The sequence below is a fragment of the Dromaius novaehollandiae genome, chromosome 5, assembly GCF_036370855.1.
Source record: "Dromaius novaehollandiae isolate bDroNov1 chromosome 5, bDroNov1.hap1, whole genome shotgun sequence".
In the NCBI taxonomy this organism is placed as follows: Eukaryota; Metazoa; Chordata; class Aves; order Casuariiformes; family Dromaiidae; genus Dromaius; species Dromaius novaehollandiae.
This window is the reverse complement of record NC_088102.1, coordinates 30,961,489-30,983,519: the sequence shown is the minus strand read 5'-3', so window position 1 is coordinate 30,983,519 and position 22,031 is coordinate 30,961,489. Positions and strand designations below refer to the sequence as shown.

Sequence of the window (22,031 nt, the reverse complement as noted above, 5' to 3'; positions counted from 1 at the left end):
TGAAGAGAATATATTTAACATTCCAATTGAAGTTGCTACAGTCAGATTTGCTTAAAAATGGTAAAATAGCCATTTTCAATTTTAATGCCATGAAGGCACCTTGTTCCTTTTCCTATTTCTTTATATTTAAGTATTGCTAGTATGTGTAGCTCTTCTTTAAACCTGTTAAATCTCAATAGCATTAATATAAGTTATTTTCTTCCAATGGGCTTCCAGAACATTGTAGTACACAAAATACTTTTCAAACCAGTGCTGAATAAGCAACTGGCACAGTATTGATTTAAAATATGGCTTAATACTATTTTATTTCTGTTGATTAAAAAAAAAAAAAAAAAAAAAACAAAAAAAAAAAACAAACAAAAAAAAAAACAAAGCAAAACACTGATATAACTGTCAAATGAAAAAACCTCCAATTCCAAGGTAGTTCTGAAAGTCCAGTGCCTTTTATCTGTTCTACTATGTGTCATTCTTTCCATCTGTTTTTTAATAGTCTGTAACATGAATTTAATGGATTTCAGATCTATCTGTTACTGGTAAGAAAACATTTTTTTTTTTTTCCTTCCCCGCTGCAATTGCAGTAAAAGGTGTAGCCAAAGATTCAGGCATTGAGGGTTCTTTCTTTTTTAATACCTGAATGAAATAAGAATATGAATAATTATAAAGACTTCCCCCTCTATTGTGGGAAGAAGATATCTAGAAATCTTTTCTATTTAACAAGTTGGTAAAAAACATCATGTCTGTGATATTGAGCAACTCTTTATAGTGTCCAATATGTTTATTTTGTATTAAGGCTAGTGGCCATGCTGATTTTGCTTAACTTCAAGTTAATCTTGCTGAATGATATATAACAATGCTAATGGTTTAGCTTTGCATGTTTAAAAGATCTAGTCTTTCAGTTCCTTGCTGTTAGGAGGAAAGAAAAGACCAGACACATGTCATTTTAATTGATCAATATGTCCACTAGGAATTAGGGAGTGGTCTCTGGCTCTGTTCTCTCTGTGTAGTTTAGATTTGAAAAGTGCAGCAAGAAGAAATAGCAACTACTAATCTTGTAATGTCTATATTTATTGTAGTTTTTACTCCCTTATACTTGATAAAAGTAGTAAATATAGAGAGATCTGATTGCCCCCTTCATAGGGATGGGTACAATGGTCTCATCTGGCACAAGCTGGAATGGAGCTCCTATATTTTTAATTAGACAGTCTGTACTGCATCATATCTGCTATTTTCATTATGGCCTGGGCACTCTTTTCATACTGCAAAACACAAAGCAAATGAAGGTAAATGAACATTAGAATGATGTGTTGCTTTATTCATATTTTCTGTGATGCATTTTACAGTACAGAAGTAGTGGTCTCCAGCACTTCCTGTGCTCTCATCAGGCAAACTCAGAAGGTATGAGTTAGCAAGAGGGAGGGAGGGAGGGACGGACAGCTGATGTCTGCCTGGTGGCAGAGCTGCAGATGTAAAGAGAAGTGGCAAACAATGCATTTAATTTGCAACTTTGGGGACCATCAAAGAATGGTTAATAAGGAGCAAATGTAAGATACACTTGGATGAAAAATTATGCCATTATTAATATCAACAATGTATTTTGTTAGACTTTGCATATGATTTGGTTAACAGTAGAATTTCTCAGACCAGACTTTAGAATGAGGAGAAATAGATTTGGAAAAAACAGGAACTTCTGTCAGTACTCATAGATGAATGATCCGCTACAAAGCCTCTGGTGCAGATCTTTTGACTTCTCTAATAATAAAAGAAAAATCTTGTTTCTTTTTTTTTTTAAGTTCCTTTTTCCCTCCCACCTTTCCACCTCTCTTTTTCACAGCATTGTTTGCCCTGGGAAACACCTGTGAATAATGGAGCTGTGATACTATTTTTTTCTTGGGGAACATCACAGCTAATCCTGATCTCACCTGAATGCCTTAATTAGAGAATACTTTGTGTGTGGGCCTAAGTGTTTCACTGAGGTGTGTATGGCAGAATATGGAAGAGGATGGAGTGATGAAGAGTGTCTTACTATGGAGATTAAGCCTGATTGCCTGTGTCAAAGCACAGCTGAATATAGAAACTCTATATTGTAATGTATGGATGTAATACAATTTTAGTTGTAGCTGAAACACTTGTAAGCAAAATGATTGTGTGTGTGAAACAGCATTCAAAGGTAGGAAAGCTATGTGGTTCTTCCAGTTTCGTTTGCCTACTTGTTTTTATCATTCCTGAAGGAAATACATTTTGTAAGTACATGTATTCCTCGCTGAACTGGCTCAGTTTGGTGGCTTGTTCTGGGGTTGATAAATTCTGCTTGCATCTGCATATGAAGAGAGGCTAGAGGTCTTCTATAGATGCAGTTTCATGCTGAGGTGTAGTTAGAGATGGGGATATGCTAGTGAAATGAAAGGATTTACCTATCTAAACCTTCTTTTGCTAAAGAGTTTTCCCATATCATCAGTTAGTTTATATGTAGCTTAGCATAGAATGCAGGAAGAAGAAGAAGCACAATTCCTCCCAAAGCAGCTGTGGGCGAGAATGATAAAAACTGACTCCTGCAGTGGAAGTTGGTACAATTTTAACACATTGTCATGTGTGGACGTGGTTATTTTTGGTGTTGTGTGTGGTATGTATGTTTGTGTGGTGTTTTTTGTTTTTTAAATATACGATAAGGCAACCTACTGAGGTGGTTTCGGAGCACATCCTCTGCAGAAGGAAGCCCTCCTTCTCTAGAGATGACTTGAGGGGAACAGTGTGCTCTGGAGCTTCTCTAGGACTTGTATGTGCATGCAGCAGTGTGTCTTTTTCTTTTCTTCCCTGACTGGTCTGGAATGGCTCTGTCTTCAGGAACTCATCCCTGGAAAGTGAAGCCAAAAGAGCCCTTTTCATCCTAAGTGCTCAGGCATTGATTAGAATCAGTCGCCTTTGCAAATGCCAGCAAACTTTCTTCTCAAAACAGAGGCAGGGAGAGAGGGGGAGACAAAACTATGCAATATCTTAGTAGTGATTTTCATAGGAGGATGTGAATAAACTGTCATGTAAGAAATATTGGCAAAATGTGGGGCTTTATTTATTTTTTATTAGGTACTGAGGGCTATTGGGTTCAGGGAGAGGTACAGTTGGCCAGAATATTTGAAACTGTAGACTTGTGTTTAAAAAATTGGTTTACATATATTAGGAGGTACTGTTTATCTTTTGAAATAGGCACTACGTTTATAATTTGCGTTGCAAGTGTGGCCTGTGCTATATAATGAAGTGTCTGTATGCTAATGAGCCATTGTATTGGTATTACTGGGATAAAATTAATACATGAATGTAAAGCTGACTTTAAGGAATCATCCTGCAACTAATTTATGTCTGAATATTAAAACTTCTGTGGAGTGAAGGGGAAAAAGGTGCCTTTTGTTTTGCCCTTTTGTGAAGATTGCATTTAATAACAGACCTTAAAATGCTTTCCACCCTCCAGGACAGCTGATAAAAGATAGCTGCCAAACAAAGCAGATCCTAGCTTCAAGGCAAAAGAAAAGCTGAGTATGTTACCCTTACCATGAGTAGCCTGGGCTGGGCCAGGCCTTTCCTGACACTGGAAGAGAGAGACCAAAAGGAAGAAAGCTGAGGTGGGATGGAGAAGCCAAGGGAGAGTCTAGACTGCTGCTCTGTGCAGTGAGAGGGAGCAGGACTTACAGTGGGTGGAAGTGGCAGTGGATGGACAATTGCATCTGACATCATTGTCTTTATCCAGAATTATCTTAAAAAGGCAATAACCATCCTGGGCTGGGTTGCTTTGAGCTTCAGCATGGGGGATGAGAGGCCTCAGCTGTGTCCCCTAATCCTGACAAGCTTTTGCTGTAGATGTTTTCTATTTTGTCAAAGCTTAAAGGCTCCCTGTCACTTGCTTGTTGAATGGGCATGTATGCTGCTTAATCAGTTGCTTATACAAAGCCTATGGAGTATTTTCTGCTGTCTCATATCCAATTTTGTATTTTACATTTTTAGTTGCCTTTAAAATAACAGCATCTAAAACCTTTTCAAATCTAGCCAGTCAGACCTACAAGTGTGTAATACAAATCCATTTAACTGCCATGGCGTGGTTTTTCATTACGTCCCTGTTTGGTGGCCTCAGTATAGGTTTCAAGTATCTAGACACTTCAGTACCGTGACTCTCAGCAAGGCTGACTCAGCTTTTCATCCCTCCAAGGTCAAAAAAATGCAGCTCTGGGCAGTTTAGTGTCTGACACTTTTGGACAAGATGTTTAAAGCCAGGAATTCTCTCCGCTCTGTGTGAACGCTGAATTCTCACTGCATGGGTCAGACAAGGGGCTGGCCTTGGCAGGCTTGGCCAAAACCGTCCCCACCCTGCTGCTTGTAGAGGATTCAGTCCCTTTGCCAGTCGAGGAGTGACCATGTTTCAGCCGATGAATGAATGTCTTCTAAGGGACCTGTAAACACAAATTAAGTGTCCTCCAGCCTGTGGGATAATCATTGTGTCCTACGGACAGTATTGGCCTCAAAGTAGGATGGATCCTGTGAATTGTAATGCTGCTTTCTTACCTTCCCTGGATCTATGGTTTCTAGAACTGTTGAGAGCAACCAGGGCAAGTTGTTGGCTCACCAGAGGACTGATCTGTTTGGTAGGGTGAAGCAGGAGAAGATGCAGTGTGAGGGGAAATGCGGGGCCCTTGCAGTGGCAGCCACACTTGTGTGACGCAGAGAGCAGATGCAAGGGCCTGACCCTTCATCCTGAAGGTGCATCAAGTCAAACTACTTTCTTGCAGACACTAAGTATATTAAGTGTAGAGCCAAAACAGCTATCGCTTAGCAATGTTATCTTTCTTCAGCAGAGAGATCTTTCACCTGATACACAGTGATTTCTATGAGGAAACAGCTCTAATAGATTTCCCAGCTGCCATGATAGTGTCTTGTGGGAGCTGACACACTTAAAAAGACAGTCTTTATTAGCATTAGATTGTACTACTGGAAGTCTTAACTTCCAGGTGAGGAAGCGCTCAGCTGAAATAACTAGTCCTATTTTCAGTTTTACTGTAAATCAATTTTTCTTATGGGCTTCTCTATTTTAAGCACTGCCCTGTACTGGTTGTCTTGTAAGCTGGATGTTGTCATAGTTTCAGGATTAGGATGCAGACATGAAGTTGCTTGGTGAGCTGTCAGTGAATAATATTGACTGTATACCAGCTTGGTGTGTGAGTAAAATAAAGGCCTGTACTTGAATATAAAGCAAGTTCTGTTTATATTTCTTTCTCTGCTGTGACTCTTTGGTATTTCTTCTTTTGCTGTGTCATTTCCACAGCATTTTCTCTCTGGACTGAAAGCTTGTAGCCAAGTCTATACTTTAATCTTAAAGTGCATCCCACCTAACCTCTGTAACTCCACTTTGCCCTCTACATCAGACTTGCATTTATTGTTCTGAGCTCCTTCTCAGTTCCATCACATACTGACTTCCTCTGTCTTATCCACTTCTTCCAGTTTTCTGTTCCTGAATGTTACTCCCATAATTGCTCTCTTCTACCAAGCTGTCATTCTTTTCTCATTTAAATCCCTTGGGGAAAAAATAAAAATTGAATTTCTTCTGGACAGTTGCTAAAAAGTGGCTTTTGAAAGAAGTTATATATAGAAAGCTTGTGGGATTCTGGAGTTGTAACATAACAATACAATTCAGACTTCTCTACTGAATTTTGGTAGGACCCTTAGTGCTAGGGGCTGTACACTCATTTAGCAAATAATGTGTTTCCTAACTAGACTGCATCAACTTCCAGTTTAAAGTGACATGGTGAAAAACTATTTTTCTCAATTTATAGATGAGTTTATTCTCTGAGGGATGAGTAACTTGCCCTCCTGCAAAACCTTTGACAGGGATGGGGGGAGAAGCTATTTTTCTTATTTCTGTACAGAATTTCAAAGAAAAAAAATCCATCCTCTGTCTGTCTTTGATTTTTCTCTTTGTGCTTTAACAAGTCCTTTTGTTGGAGGCTTTTTTTAAAGCGTAATATTTGAGTCAGAGATGGGGCTTTTTTGGTTTTGTCTTGGGTAGGACAGCTCATAGGAGATGCACAAAAGTTCTAAGGGATTTAAAGGCAAAAAAAGGTTCTGTCATGTTCTGTAAGTTGGTATACATCTCCATGATGAGCTTGGACATTCTCTCCTCTTTCAAAAGAGGAGGACCTGCTTGCCAACCTATGTAGGCAAATCTCAAGCTTACTGCTTAAAATCAAACATATAATAAAAATACATCCCTTTGGAAGCCGGAACTTTAAACACTTTGTAACACAAAGAAAAGTTCTGTGCATTTCTTAATTTTTAAAAACTTGTTCTTTTGTTTTTACAGGTTTTCACAATGTTTTACCAATTTTGTTTTACAAGTTTTAAAATAAAGCCTAGATAAGTGCTTGTCCTTTGTTTGACAGATTGCTGTGATAGACTATTCACTGCCAAGGGAGTTACTATTAACTGGCAAAATACCTTTTTCAAAATAGTTAAAAAAAAAAAAAAAAAAAAAAAGAAAGAAAAAAAAGAAAAAAAAAAGAAAAAACCCAAATACCTGCACAGTGGAATACCAAACTCATTAGGTAGGAAGCTGGAAAAAAGATAAATGCTGGTTTGTATTACAAAGTACAGCCTTGGGTGCTTATAACTGAGCCCATTGAAAAATAATGTTGGACAAGTGACTTGTGTTGATGGAAAGGACATGAATGCCATACAATCAGATCTTGGGCAGGTGTTTGATATGGGGTGATAGAACTTAGATAAGTGGGATTTCAGTCTAAAAACAAAGTTACCTGAAGAGAAGTTAATAGTAATGTTTTCTGCTTTTTATGCTTGTGCAGTGAGTACAAACCCGTAAAAGGTGCCAGTTATAGTCAGGTTTGAGAGAGCTCTGTAAGATTGTTTTAACTGATATTGCAAGACAAGGCTCAAAAAAAAAAAATCAACGAAGTACTAGTTAGCAATGACTAAACTGACTTCTCAATACTTAAGCCTTTTGTCATGAAGAACTGCGCTTCAAAGCAGAGTGCTACTGACAAAAAATAACTTGGGTCAACTGAGAATGTTCTCAAATAAGGACATTTCTCAAAGCTGTTGCATGGCTGCTTACGATTTCTAGTATGTTAGATCATGTCTAGAAGAAGCTATTCCTGCTGAGGAGGCAAAGTTTCCTGGCCAAGATACTTCTGTGCTAACAGGTATGCATCCTTGCACAGCTAGTCTCTTAAAGTGGACCATGATTTTGTTAGAACGATCAATCTGATTGCTACAGAAAAGAGAAATCCAGCTTCAGACAGAAGAGGCTGTTACCTGGCAGATTTCAGCATGTCCAGTGTGTGTTGCTATGACAGTGACACAGCAGATATGAGAGAGTTGCCATTTTAAGGGTCACATTATTTAAATAAGCAGGTTATATTTTTATGGGTCCTCAATGTGTCTTTTAGTCTTGTTCCTTCTCAAAACTTCATCTTAGTATTTTACTAGGTCATTAACAATAACATCCCAGTTTATTTTTCTGACCTTATGCGTTGAAAATTTGGGGAACAAATAGGGGGATTTTCAGTTTTCTTGGCACTGGAGAAGGTGGAGTTTGATGCTTTGTGCATGATGTAGGAACACAGTATATAACTAACAAAAATAGTTCTTCTTTCAGAAGAACAGTTTTAACCCTCCAAGTGTTGTTACACTGCAAACAGGTGTTAAACTTTTTTAAAGCAACCCTTTAAGTGAACTGCTAGACTTGGTTTTGTTTTTCAGTGAATTATTCAGCTTAATTGCAGAAAGCTTTTTAATTATTCCTTGTGTTCAGGTTCATTATTAGTTCTAATCAGGCTGGAACTCCAGTTGCAGTTGCTGGTCCCACCTATATGTTTCCTTTTCCTGTTTGTAACACCAGTCATTTATGTCAAGCAGGATGCCTCACTCTCAAATCTCCATTGTTCCCTCTTCTCCTCGGGCAATATGGAGAAAGATGTTAGTCAGCATGTCGAGGGCCTGAATTGGGTGGTTAATGTAGAACAGTGGCACTAGATTAATATTTGGATAAGGTAAAGATCTCAGTGCCACTCTCTCCTATACTTGTCATGAAAATCTACTGAAACTGGTACCAGGATTTCCTGGATTTGAATCTCAATATAAGATCATGTATATAATGTGAGCTGGTCAGAAAAATAAGGTACAAGGGAAAAGGTAGTCTTGAGCAGCAACCTGGAATAGTGGAATCTAGGAGACCTGGAGTCTGCTTCCAGCTCTGATATTAATGTGTCCCTTGCAAATCACTTCTGAACCTGTGCCTCTGTTCACCTGCAAAATAGGTATGATGATACTCATCCCCTTATAAAGCATCTTATACCTGGTGACCCTTCTGCTGATTTTACTTCATGTATATACTAAGATAATATGGTAGCAGATGTCATAAAGCATGGCCCATGGGAACATTGCTGAAGAATGGGCAGGTATGGGTGCTGAAAATTAAATGTAAATTCTAAAGGAAGAAAATTAACTTTGGGAATTTTTCTCCTGGGATAAAGGATTGCACAAGTAGAAGACTTTCCAAATGCATGGAAAATGTTGTGGTTTTTTGGCAACACAGTATTAATAAGTAGTGTATGCCAAACTGTCAAGCCTGCTTAACTGAATACATCAGCTTAATTCCAGAATTCAGTTTGAAAAGGCCAGGCTGTTATCTCCAGTGGCTGAGTCTAAGTAATTTCTCTATAGGCAGGGAAGTACCAATAACTGGTTTGCAAAGTTCAAGCCCATAGGTGCATATCATTCTCTTGTAAGAAAGATTATTCCTTTTAGAAAAGGAAGGGAGACAGACCAGGTCTTCAAGGACTCCTTTCCAAAATAAGAGCTGGATGAGAATTTTTGTACAAAACAGTTTTCTCAGAAATTGCTGATTCATTAAAATATCATCTTAGTGAAACTCTTTTCTAGTCTGGGTTATTTTTGGTCAGAGAGCAAACAACCCAAAATAGATCATGACTGATGGATGTGCATTAACCTGAGATGCGAGATACACATCTGTTCTGAGTGTCTGTTCTGGATCAGGCAGAGCCCTGGATTCTGGAGTTGGCTCTTTTTTTCAGTCCTAAAAAAAAAATTATTTATAGAAGCTGGAATAGCTGTAACAGTGAAGTGAACTGAAGGTTGTCAAGATCCAATTCATATGCCAATAGGTCAAGAAAGAGGAACGTAGCAAGAAAGGCATCTCAAGTGTGGTAAAGAGTAAAAGTAGCACCCACAATCAACCTGTATCTTCTTAAGCTCCTTATGTCATGTAGAGTCCCCTTCAGTTTAGTCTTCATTAGGCTATTATACTGGTATGTAGCTTTGACTGCTGTATGCAGCCCTAGAATTGTTCCTGAAAACCTAAGAATTTGTCTAGTAAGTAAGTAAAGCAATTTAGTATGCTGTACTCAGCACTTAAACTTGGTATTAAACATTTCAATCCTAACAGCAGTTTTTCTTGGTGCACTCTTGAATGGTTTTTTAAGTTGAATTAGGTGTTTCTCAGGCGCTGTTTAATCTTTGGAGTATGAGCAGGCTTTTTGTATTAATCTCATAAACTGAATAATACCTCATTTTTTAACTAATTCTCAATTTTCAACTTCCGGTTATCAGTTGACTCATTAAATGAATAAAAGGAAAATGTGGTTCTGAGGAACGTTTTTTGAGTTCTCTGGTGCATCTATCTTGAGTTTGGATGTAGGGTGAGGGAAGATACCATTTCAACCTGGAAATTACATGTGCTGAAGGTGAAACTTGATAGCGTTTGGAGCCAGAGAAGGCTGCCAGTATGACAGGGCTTTCCCCACCTCCCCCCCTCCTTAAATTGGAAAAGGCCACAGGAATCATAATTAGCTGGTTTTGGACCATTTAGTGATGGGTACTTAAAGATGCTTGAAGCAGCCAAACAACATACTCTAATGGCCTAGTGGAAGGACACCCAGCATTCTTGGCTCCCCATAGGAGGGAATGGGGAAAAATTAATTTGGTAGATTAAATCCTATCCTAAATTCAGTAATATCCCATTACTACACAATTTATTTTCACGGACTAAACTTCAAGAATAGTTGCATTATTCGTAATCATAACACTTCAAATTTGATTATACTCTCAGACAGTGTTTGCTATAATTTGTTTGCAGCTTTTTAACAATCTCTAAGAGGTATCTTTAAATTACCACAGAACCAAAGTTAGATTCAAATGGGTTTAAATATGTAATATTTTAACAAACGAAATTCCAGGTAGTGATCTTTTAGAAGAAAGGGAAAGATGTAGGTCAGTTTTTCTTCACTTGATCTGAATTTTCTGAATCTAGTGGCAAGTCAGTGGTGCTGAAAGGACAAAAGAATCCGATTATGTTTCTCCGTTATCAAACATTAGTGCCCAGTATTGCACTTTCTTGGTGCTAACACAATATGAATAATTTCCTTTTCTTAAGGGAAGGAAAAATATCTTGATGATTAGAGCAGTATTTTGGTGGGGAGGGAATCTATATCTAAGCATTTGCTTGAATAGCTCATCAAGCATATGTGCCAGGGACATTAACTTTGACTGCAAGAAACAAATACAGAATGTAAGAGCACCCATACAACTTGAGCTTCTGAGAGGCGAGGTGCGCTCCCTTGAGAGCGGTGGGCACAGAGGCTGGAAGGGGCTGGGGCCGCAGCGTAGCCGCACTGGACGTGCCGCTGCTCAGAGCGGGGGCTGTGGTGATTGCCTGCACTCTATTTCTCAGAGCGCTTTAGTTATCCTTTCCTCTTGCAGTGCCTTCTCTGCTGCACCCATTACAGGCACACCCCCTCAGGAGGGGTTTCCTAAAGTGCTTGGTGCAGGCCTAACTGCTCCTGCTGCCTTCTCATGTTTCACTTCTAATGGAAGTAAAAACCTGCAGGTCTGGTCCAAGGCTTGCTGGAGTCATTAATAAGCCTCATACCTGGTATCTTCCCATATTGTGTAGGGTTTTTGTTTTGTTTTTCCTTGTCCCCCCCCCCCTCCACTTCTGTTTTTCCTGAAGGACAGTATCATGGGATAGAGAATGAAGCACAAGCAGAATCCTTGGAAGCTGCAAAACCTTTTGAGAAGTGTGTTTCACTTGCAGTTTAAATGTTTGAAAAAGGGTTGTGTGACCATAAAGATCTGGGAATAACCTTGCTCCTCAGTGTGCTACCAAACTGTGAAAATGCTACTGGCATTGTCTGTGAAGGTTAGGCTGCTGTCGTAGTATTCTGGAGTGCTAGAGTATTTCCTCGCGTGCTGGAAGGCTTATTAAGACCTTAGACACAATATGCAGATGAGCTTTAAATTCTTTTTTTTTTCTTCCCCAACCTCTAAGTAGCTAACACGAATTCTTTGCTGTCCAGAGAGTTGATAAGAATCTTACCAAGTTTGAAATGCTTTATCCTGGCTGCAATTTTTGAGATAGAGTATCAAGTTTTAAAAGCACAGGAAGCCAAAACTTTTAGGAGTGCTTCAAGAGCTTTAGAGATGTGTGGCTTTATTTTCTAGAAGGCCAAGTAAAATTTCAGTGGCTTTATTAATTTTATGTGGAGTGGGCTAGACTGCTTGATTTTGGTTTATAGAGTTTTGTCTTTTTTGCTTTTTATTTGAAATGTGAAGAATTTCAAACACAATCTCAGAATAAAAGGTCCTTGTTTTACAGGAAATGGAAGGGTTCGCATAGGTTGCCAGTGGTTTCTTTCAATTAAAGCACAATAGAAAACTTAAATGAATGCAGTGATTATTTATGATAGCCCTAGGGAACGTAGTATTTAATGACAAAGCAGGGGCAACAGTGATAAAGGAGATAAGTAGTAAAAACATTAGTGTCAAGATCCACAAATCCATCTGCCAATGTAGTTCAAGTGTATTTTGGAGGTACCAGTTGAAGGTATAGTAGATGCCAGTTACTTTTGCTAGACTGTAAAAGCAAATAAGCTGGATGCAGTACTATGATCTGTTTTGGTATTAGTGCTAACAGTGCCATGGTTGTTGTTGACCTTTTTAGGAGGGTTGACTTTGGATGTGAAGTGGTGCACAGGCACAAAAGTCCCAAGTATCTCCTCCCCCACCCTAAAACACACTGTGCCTTTAGTGTCTGAGAACAGGTCTGCAAAGAAACATACCATGTTGGTAGGTACAGAGAGAACTATTAAAGTTCTGTGACATGAACTCGTATATGACCTCTCATAGCCCTATTAGGTGCTTTCTCCATCAACTATTGACTTGTTGGAGGTCTACTTATTTTTAAGAAGTTGGCTTCCAAAATTTCAAAATTTGGTGCAAAGGTAAATACCCTGAGTACAAGAGATCTTTCCCCTTTCAGAGATGCTGGGTATTTTTATCGAAGTCCATCTGATTTGACATGCATTTCAAAAGGCCCATGAGAAAGCTGCATTTTATGTACAAGAAATGGGATTAAAGGTCAAACTTTACGGAGGGTCCAAGTAACAGAAGCTAATTGCTTAAATGAGTGGAAAGAAGAGATTTTTTGATACCTATCCTGGCTGAAACACTGGATAAAAGCTTCAGATTTTCCCCGTTAATGTAAGAGCAAGGGGATGAAATGTTTCCCCTCCAAGAAGTCCTTTACTGGCTCTGCCTTGAAGAGAGCCTTGCTGTGTAGCATTGCCTATTCCAGTGGTTACTGAGAAGATGTATCTTTAGTGACTGCTGTCACTGGGAATATGTGGGGAGCGTTTTTTTTTGTTTGTTTTTTAAGGTGTAAGGGGTCATCCCTTTAGGATGCTTGGGCAGACAGGATAGTGTACTTTAGAGGAGAAAAAGAATATAACCTGGATGTGCTTGTGTATAAGGGTGCCCTGATGCATAAGAAGATGCAGGGAGACAACAGGGAACAATGCAAACACAAAATTAACAGTATGGTGAGGGTTAAAGTTTGGAGAAAGCATTAGAAATGGAACACAGAGCAGGAGGAAAGTGTTTGGCATGAGCTAGCTCAAGTAAGAGGGGGAAAAATTGGATTGCTACAGGCTGAATGGGATTTGTGTGGGCTGTAACAAGCTGAGGGAGAATGAGGTAATGGCCAATGCAATCAGGCCACAAGTTAGCTGCTGCTTAAAGACTCCACAGGCTCCTACTTATATTAGGCTCCTGTCAAAATAACATGGACATTGCAAACTCCTCTGTGCCCATCTAATGGGTATGATGCACTCTTTCCAGCTGTACTGGGAATAAATCTAAGAAGTTTAAAGTGTAATATGCAACAAAATGTATCTAACGGCATTATCTGGTATGGTTACAGCATGCAGAAAATGAATCAGCAGCAATTCAAGAACATAATAATACATTTTACTTCAGCTAAGCAAGCTCATTTTTTAAATCCTTGGGGACTCTGCAGGATGTTTTAATGGTTCTTCTGTGATGTGGATATTTCCTCAGTTAAAAACTGGACTAACTAGGTTCATTTTACATAACTTAGGAGCCTTCATACGGTAATGATTTTGGGTCATTGCTAAGCTAGACCAGATGTGGATGAATGGCTTAACAGTGAAATGCTGCATATCCTATTACAAAGCTTTTTAGCCATATATACATATCCTCTTGGCAGCAGGCTTGCAATTAATGAGCAAGTCCTTAATACATGGTTACATGTCAAAAAAAGGCAATAGTTCCACCCAGTTCTCAATAGTTTTTGAGATCCTTTGAAGCCAGTTATTGACAAAATAAATTGATGGGGCCATCTGCAAGTAGGAATGAGTTAATCAGGGCATCATTGCCACCCACAAAGATATTGCAGTCTCCCTTTGTGTTTTAGAGGTTAACAAAGGACCATACTGAAACCATAAACTAAACCTATTTTCTCGGTGAAAAGGAGAAAAAGCTGTGATGTAGTAGTCTGTTTGCTAAATGGAAGAACTTTCTCTTTAAAATAACAGCTGTAGTCTGTAAGACAGATTTCTTCTGGAAAGACACTGACTTGCAGAGATCCAAAAAAGTCAGCTTTTTTGTTCTCTGCAATATCAAAACCAGAAGTATTTAACAACATTTCTTCATGTCAGTTTTTAATTTAAAGTTAGATTTGAAACAGTGATTTGGGCACACAAGCTCAACAGTATTGAAAACTTGGTTGCATTTGGTGCAAGCATAGACTTGTATGTGTCCCTTCTTCATTTAGAGAGGTGTTTTGCAGTCAGAGGTGTTACATGAACCCTATCACAGTGATGGGTTCATGTAACTCCACTAAATGATATGGTGCTGCTCAGTCAGTTAATGAATCCTTTATTGCATGTATTTTCTCCACTGTTAATTTTGTCTGTATGTCAATGCCTTTGCTATGGATGAATAAAACAAAAAGCTTAAGTAAATAGTTATGAAAATAAATAAGGGAATAATTGTTTGTACGTCTACAGAACCTTTATATATTTATTTAGAAGTAATTCTGTTACCTGCATGTTGGTCTGTATTGTAATAGGCTTGGGACACACTTATTCCAGCATCAGATCATATAGAATGAGCTCTCGCTGTAATATGTGTGCTTGCGATTTTAAAATATAAAATTGAGAAGGTAAGTATTTTTGCGGGCTTTGTGATATCTTGCATGCTAAATGTAAAGAATAGGCTATTTGTCTCTGCAAAATTACATCATATACCGTTTAGCTGAAAACAAGTTATTCATACAATTTGTTGTATTATCTTCTGAAAATAGCAAAATCCTTCCAGCATGGAGCTCCATTTAATCAGTGCTGACATTGCATCACTTGTTATGAATTTGTTTCTGTGGACTATTAGATCATTATAACAATATGTCTTCTGGCTGAATGATGATCTGTTTAATAAATCCAAATGTAGTAAAAGTTACCTAAAACTAGATCTTTAAAACAGCAACCAGACACATAAATTAAAATTCTGGCACAAATGACATTTTGTGTGTGTGAAATTAAATGAGATGCACAATTCAGTGTGTTTGTGTCTGAAGCGTGGAGGCAAGGCATACATTTTCCAGCAAATCTTGTAAACAGGTTTACTAGGGAAGTGATTTTCTTTTCTCTGGGAAATAATACATTCTCTTCAACTGCTTGAAGCCTGCTCTTGGATTTAACAGTACTTAAGAGGACATGTACTGATCTAATACTGTAAGTCAGTAGTTGAACTGATATCCAAGGCCTGTACCCAGAGCCAGGAAATAATTTTTTTGTCAGTGTATTTACTTGTGCCACAATTTAAAGCTCCTTATGCATCTCAAGATAAGAAAAGTTGCTTGGAACAAGACTGAAAGAGTGATCCAGACAACTTGTTTACCATCACTTAAGTTTTCTTGCTGTGAGATTATTGTGACCGGTTTGTTAACAGATATATGCCATGCCTAAATTATCTTGGTGCATTTCATATAATCTCATTTTCCAGTTTTGGAAATACGAGATAGAAGTGATTCACGATTCTTCTAGTGTTTCTCATCAGATTGCTGGAAATGTTTCCACTGAATTTCCTGCCTTGATGAGGTTATTGAGGTTTTTAAAAATATTTACATATGTAGATATGAAATCACAAGGAAGGATTGTAATGTAAAGCATGACAATTGTTGGCCTGAGCCATAGGAAAATGAACAAAAAATTGAATATTTTATTTTTTGTAAAGCCTTACCTTGTTTCAAAATCTTAAAACCTTTTAAAAGCTGACTAATAAAAATATTTTGTAATATTCCCATAGAACACATCTAATTTAACCTGAGAAATGCAGGTGTAAAGCTAATACCTTGTATTGGAGATGTTTTTTTGAACAGTCTTGTTCCCCGTGCTGACTTACGGTTAAAAACTTAAAAAAAAAAAAAAAAAAAAAAAAAAAAAAAACCAAACAAACAAACAAAAAAACCCAAAAAAACTTTAAAGAACGAGGCAGAATTTTCAGTTAAAGTGATATTTTTCTGACATCCACGAGAGAAACTTGATCAGTGATGAAGAGACTAAGAATTTGTAATAATTCAGAAATTAATGGAAGATGAGATGTCAACAATGCAATATAATGCTGAAAGTAGCAAATACAGCATAACGGTGGCCACGCGCGCATTTTTCTAATCTCTCTTTGAAAAAATACCTCCCTAGCCACATTACTTACAGAATCACCTATGGTTCCAGAAGCATAAATTTTTTTGAATAAAACATTTCCTGACTTTAAAAATAAAGTTTAAAGAAGCTGGTAAGTGAGGTATCCGCTCCAGTCTTTCACCGACATTTTCGTAAAGAAAAATAATGAAATACTGGGGGGGGAACCTATGGGGAAGTATGAGTAATTATCTTCAAGAGATGGAGCAAAAGTAATGTAATCTGTTTTATCATAATCATTCATTTCAATATATTCAAGTAATATAAAATGTATTTGTATTTCAAATTGTATTTAGGTAAATGCAAACTGTGCAATTGTCTTGTGTCACTATGTAATAACAATTGGATGAATTGGAGGGCAGCTAAAAAGGGATGGCTTTGAAGCCTACAACTTCAGTGTATACCAAAATATATTTTTTATAATTAACAGCCTTCTCAAAAGGAGAAAGAATTCCTGTGGATAATATGTTGATTAGCCTAAATGCTTGCTTAGGCCTCAAAAATTGATCAGAGATAGGAATTTTGAGGGAGTTTTGTCCTATTTTGCGCTCTGTTTACATCTGTCTGCATTTGGAAATTTTGAAGCTTGTTCTTTTGGCATTTCTGACCTGACCCAAATAGAAAATTGAATACGAGGAAACTGTTGCCCTTTTCGTGTCTGCTTCCCCGGGTGCCTATTACCTCCAAGAGTGACTACTATTGTACATTTAAGTCAATGAACCTTCTTACCCTTGGAAACATTGTGCTGGCTGTGAAGCGTAAGTAGGATAGTTCCTAATTTTACATACTTTTGAGGCTTAGATGATGCTCGGGTATTCACCAAACTTCAGTTCTGCTAATGTCTAAGTAGTAGACGTAGCTTCTGAATGATCAGAAACTGACATAAAGGAGCTGCTTTGGTTTTGTATCCCTGACTGTTACCTTTCATTCAAAACTGCCCTTGGTATAATTCCATGAAGTAAGAAGTGATGGGTGCTGTTCAATAAATAGATTAAGACTGGAATGGAATAAATTACAATCTAGAATCAAAAGTATTGATAATTGAGCTAGCAGTCTGACTCTGTAAGCCATCCAGCACTCAATACCTATTGTCATTTTTGGTGGAACTAGTGCGGGTTTTGGTGCATTGCTTTTGTGGGGCTCTTGAAGAGTGGATATCCCTTGGAAAATCTGAGATTGGTCCTTTGATGGTTTGTTCCTAAACTGTACAAATATTTAGCTTTCTCTCTGCAAAACTGACATTCTGACAACTCTGAATTGGGCCATATTCAAGTGTTGGCCTGAATTAGAGCTTGGAAAATCTGAATCAGGCTGAGAATATACTGTATGTCTTAGCACATTTTTGAAGTGCTTGACAGTGAGTATCAGGGAATAATCAAGTGAAGTTAGAACAAAATGCCACACAGTTCCAAATAAACCCCCCAAAACCAACCAAACAACCCCCCCCCCCCCAAAAAAAAAACACAAAAACAAAAACTGGAATGCATATATTAAATCCCTTTGCAAGAGTCGCAGGGCAAGTTTGGCACTGGTATTTCTATAATTAAATGCAATATTGAAACCCTGAGATAACAGTAAATGAACTTGATATCTTTGCTGCATATAGTACAGTTATATGCAGAGATGCTAGCTCAGGCAACTGAAGCAGTAAGGCCACATTAGTAGAGTGCTCTGCTTGAGGTAATATACTTTTTCTATTTGCTGGACTTATTAGTAGGGCAATCTGGCTGCTTTAATGCAACTACTCAGTTTCCTGTTTTGGAGTAATCAAACTCAAAATTTGCTTGAAGCCTGTCACTGCATCCTGCTGTGTGGTACAGATGAGTACAGTGTCTACCTCACACCTGGCCAGGCCTGGCATCTGTAAGCAGCTACAGTAATTGGAAAAAAGGAATCTTAAACTGACTAATAACTGTAGGCAAAAACTCACTGTAGAAGAATTTGCATTTTTGTTCTATTGAAAACAAGTTTCACTTGCAAAGCACAAGGTTATCACAGCATGAACTGATTAAAAAAACCCCATTTATATGAAATCAAAATTGTGTGCATGTATGCATACATGTGTACACATACATGTTACCTAATGAGTTCTGCTGTAATAAAGAGCTTTCCTTCATTTGAAAATCTTTGCTTGATGGGTCAGTTCATCCTATTTTCAGGTCTCTTTATTTCCTCAAAGAGGGACGACAATGCTTCACTTCACCACCAGCAGTTTGGTCACTGGCAGATGGGAGATGGGTCAAACCCTCTCAAAAGCCATATGTTTGCTCCCAGTGGAGAGCTGAAGGAAGAAAGGATTGATTTAATCCTTATTACTAGCAAGAGCAGCAGTATGGAAGGCCAGGGATTCCTCTTAGGACCTTAAATATTAATTCAAATTAAGGTGGAAAGTGAATGTGAAGCGCAATAGCTGCTGCTGAATAACTGTGTACACACATTTCTGTTTCCTCAGGATGGGTGTCTTCTGCTGCCTGCTCTCACCAAGCAGCTGCTTCAGTGTCTCCCTGGGTTGCTGTTTCCTCAGCTGTTGTGGGTGCTCCTTGCCTCCCTCCTCCCCCTGCCCTTACTGAGAGCATGGGCAAAGCCACCTCCGTTCTCTCCTGCGGCACCGGCTCAGCTGCAGACCAGCCCTGGCTGTTCTGCTCTCCGAGCTGGTCTGACTTGTTGGCAGTTCTCTTTGTAGCTCCTGCAGCAACTTGCCTCTGGCTATTTTTCTTTTCTTAAAGGATTCTTGTTCCTTTTGCTGACGCAGTGAGACACTCCTGTGGACGTGCCTTGCTTGGACTGGAACAGAGTTTTGTGAAATGCAGTCTAACAGTACTTTATTATCCTGTCTGGAGGTGGAGGAGAAATTTTTCCCCCCTGATGTTACTGCATCCTAGCAGAGAGGAAATGTTAGCTTTTTTTTACTTGAGATATAGGCTTAGATTCTTTGCTCAGAAACCACTGTAACCAGTTTAACCATTTTAATAAGAAGTCATAAACAGAAATCAGAAACAACTAACCTGGGAGCAGAGCAGAGACCTTGCAGTAGCTAGAAATCATTTTAGCCGTTCCTGAGGCAGCACTACCATTTGAATGTGACGATCAGTCACATTCTGCAGGCTCCAGATTGGAAGAGAAAATGGGTTTTCAGGCCTCTGAAGTACTCTGTACTGCCTGATGACTGATAGAGATAAATCTCTTATCAGTTTTGTGAGTAACAAAAACAGAAGAACCACAGATGAATCATTTTGGCAGGTCCTTTGAAGGTTCAGTAGTTCCTCAGATTTGCAATACTGAGAAGCTTTGGAAAATTCCTCATTTGAATAGTGACATAGATGATAGTGGCCTTAATACCTAGAGTCTTTCTGAAAATCCCTCAGTGCTTGTTGGTGTCAGAAAGTACACCCAGTGAATGCATATGTAAGTATGCATGCCTGTATTTGTACTCTGCTTAGCTTGAGCTAGTTATTTCACATGGTGCTGCCTAGTAGACCACTGTTTCTATGCTTAACTTTTCTCCTAGCTAGGATTCTCTTTTTGAATCTCTGGAAGGCAACGGGGGAGAAAGTTTATAACAGAGTAAATCCTGCTTCTCTTATAATCTCATTTTGCTGTTGAAATTAAACCCTGAATAATTATGCTAACTCCTAACCTACCTGCTGCTTAATTTGCTGCAGTAATTGATGCCTTCTAGTTTTCTGCCTGTCATTTTATTCATCAGGCATTCTAAGCCATGAATCTGTCAGAGGAGTAGATGTGGGCACCAGCTCCCCATCTTTTTCTTTAGTTGTTCCAGGAGCTGTTATTCTTTCACTGCCTCTCCATTCTCATTCAAATATAGCTAGTGAGAAGGGGACATGGTCAAACTCATCTTAATAAGCACATATTTCTTTGGATTTGCAAGCTATGGACTTTTTGTGTATAGTCTCCAAAATTTTGATTGGGGGGGGGGGGGCCTTGGAGGAGCAGTTTGTTGGTTGTTTGTTTTTTTTTTTCTGATGGAACTGCTGCATCCTGGTAATTGTCTAAAGTTAAGGGTCCTACTGATTTTCCCTGTACTAGATTCTCCAGAATCTTCATGTACATTTTTGGCCACTGTGCAGAATGTCAGAAGGAGGGTTTGTTAGGTCAAGCTTTTCAGCTGAAATGCTATATATGTAGAAATATGGCTGAACAGTGCAGGATTTAAAAATTAAGCCAATGCAAGGGATTTCCAATACAGAAGGGCGGGAGGAGGGAACAGGAAAACGTAGCTGAGCTGGAGGGACGCCTGAGTGAACACCACACTGGAGGACGGTCAACTCCTAGATTTACATACTCAGAGCTGAATCATCAGCATGTCCTGAAGCGAAACTGAGGTGAAACCTCTCTGACTTGCCCACTGGTTGAAGTTTGCTGAGACTTGAATTAGAGGGCTTTTATTTGGCTAGCAGGGAAGTTGGTGATAAATTTTAAGTTAGAACTTGGCTTAAATTTGTGGTGAAAGCATGTACCTAAGGAACCCAAAGGTAAAATACTGCTAACTTCAGTTTGTGTCCAACAGAAGGCATATTTGGACAACAGCTGTGTAAAAGCCCAAATTAACTTACAGTGAAAACTTACTTTAAAGAGATGAAAAATGTTCTTTATCTCAAGTTTTATTTATTTCACTTTTATTTGCCTGACTACTGCAGCTGTGTTCATACTAGCACTTATAGTAGTAACATTGGTGTAGACCAGCCACTAGCATTTCGATCACTGTGATACCTACATACTACTTGTGGAAAAAAATGTGACAGCATACACATTTCTAGTTGCATTTGGCTACATGCACCATGATGGCACCCCACGATGCTTTTTCTATGTTTAAGCTATGTTGGAATCCCACAGTGTTCAAGCTGCGGGCTGGATACCACACAGAGCAGTGGTCTCCGACTCATCGAAAGAGCCAAGGGCTGAGGAAACCACTGAAGAAGACTGCATGCAGAGCCAAGGGCTGAGGAAACCACTGAAGAAGACTGCGTGCAGGCTTAGATTTGCAGCTAAAGCTGTGAGGCAGAATAAAGAAGCAAGTGTATGTGACTGTTATGATGAGATTGAAAGACTTAAAAGATCACTACCACAAAGACTAAGAAATGAGATCAGAGTAATTCTCCTCTGTACCAGAAGAAATACCCAGAAGCATTCTAGTGACAGGAGGCTGGTGCGTTTTCTCCAATATAAATGTTGCTAGGAACAAGGTACAATTTCTTCTTAATGTTTGCATCGTTAAGTACATAAACTTGAACCAGTTCCGCAAGCATAGCAAATCAGTTCAACTCTCAGTGCAACCTGGCTGATTATGAGGATCAAGCTCAGAGGGCTTATGCTGTTTTCATTCTATGCACAGAGCTTATTCCTTTTCTCCTGCCCCTAAGTCTGTCGTCTTATTTTTTATTATTTAAGATACATTTAGTTGTGTTTTTGCAGAACTTCATGCAAGACTTAGTTTTAATGTTCCTTCATTTAATGACTTTTACAGTTGCAGAGAGTAGCAATAGGAAGGTCAGAGAAAAGTACTTAAAATGCTGAAGGTATAACAGACATGTAAATTGTTCCCATTCAAACAAAAATATGGTCTATCTACTAGACCAGTTAAGATGCTGACTTGTGTGAGACCTATTTATTTGTGCCTGAATGGTCACACAAAGCTGTAGAAGCCTGTTTATATATATGCAGACAATATTTTCTGGATATCTGTTGTAACATGGTATGTGTGTGTTATAGTTAACACTTGAAAAAGTTTTACGTATTTGAGATAAAATTTTCCAGATGGATATATGCCTCAGGCTGAATTTTATTTGCATTTTTGGGGGAGAGAAAGGGGGAGACAGCTTTTTTGGAAAAAAATGAAATTCTGAGAAAACAGAGATATGTTTGTATTAAGGGGTGGGGGGGAGCAAACCATGAGAATTTCTTGAAGATGCTTTGGCATCTTTAAAATGCTTTAAAATCATACCTTAT

At 38.6% G+C, this 22,031-nt stretch overlaps 1 protein-coding gene across 3 annotated transcripts in view; it reads left to right on the top strand.

Moving 5' to 3' along the window:
- The window catches only part of AKAP6 (A-kinase anchoring protein 6), a 289,951-nt gene that overhangs the window by 317 nt on the left and 267,603 nt on the right, over positions 1–22,031 (top strand). The window lies entirely within an intron of this gene.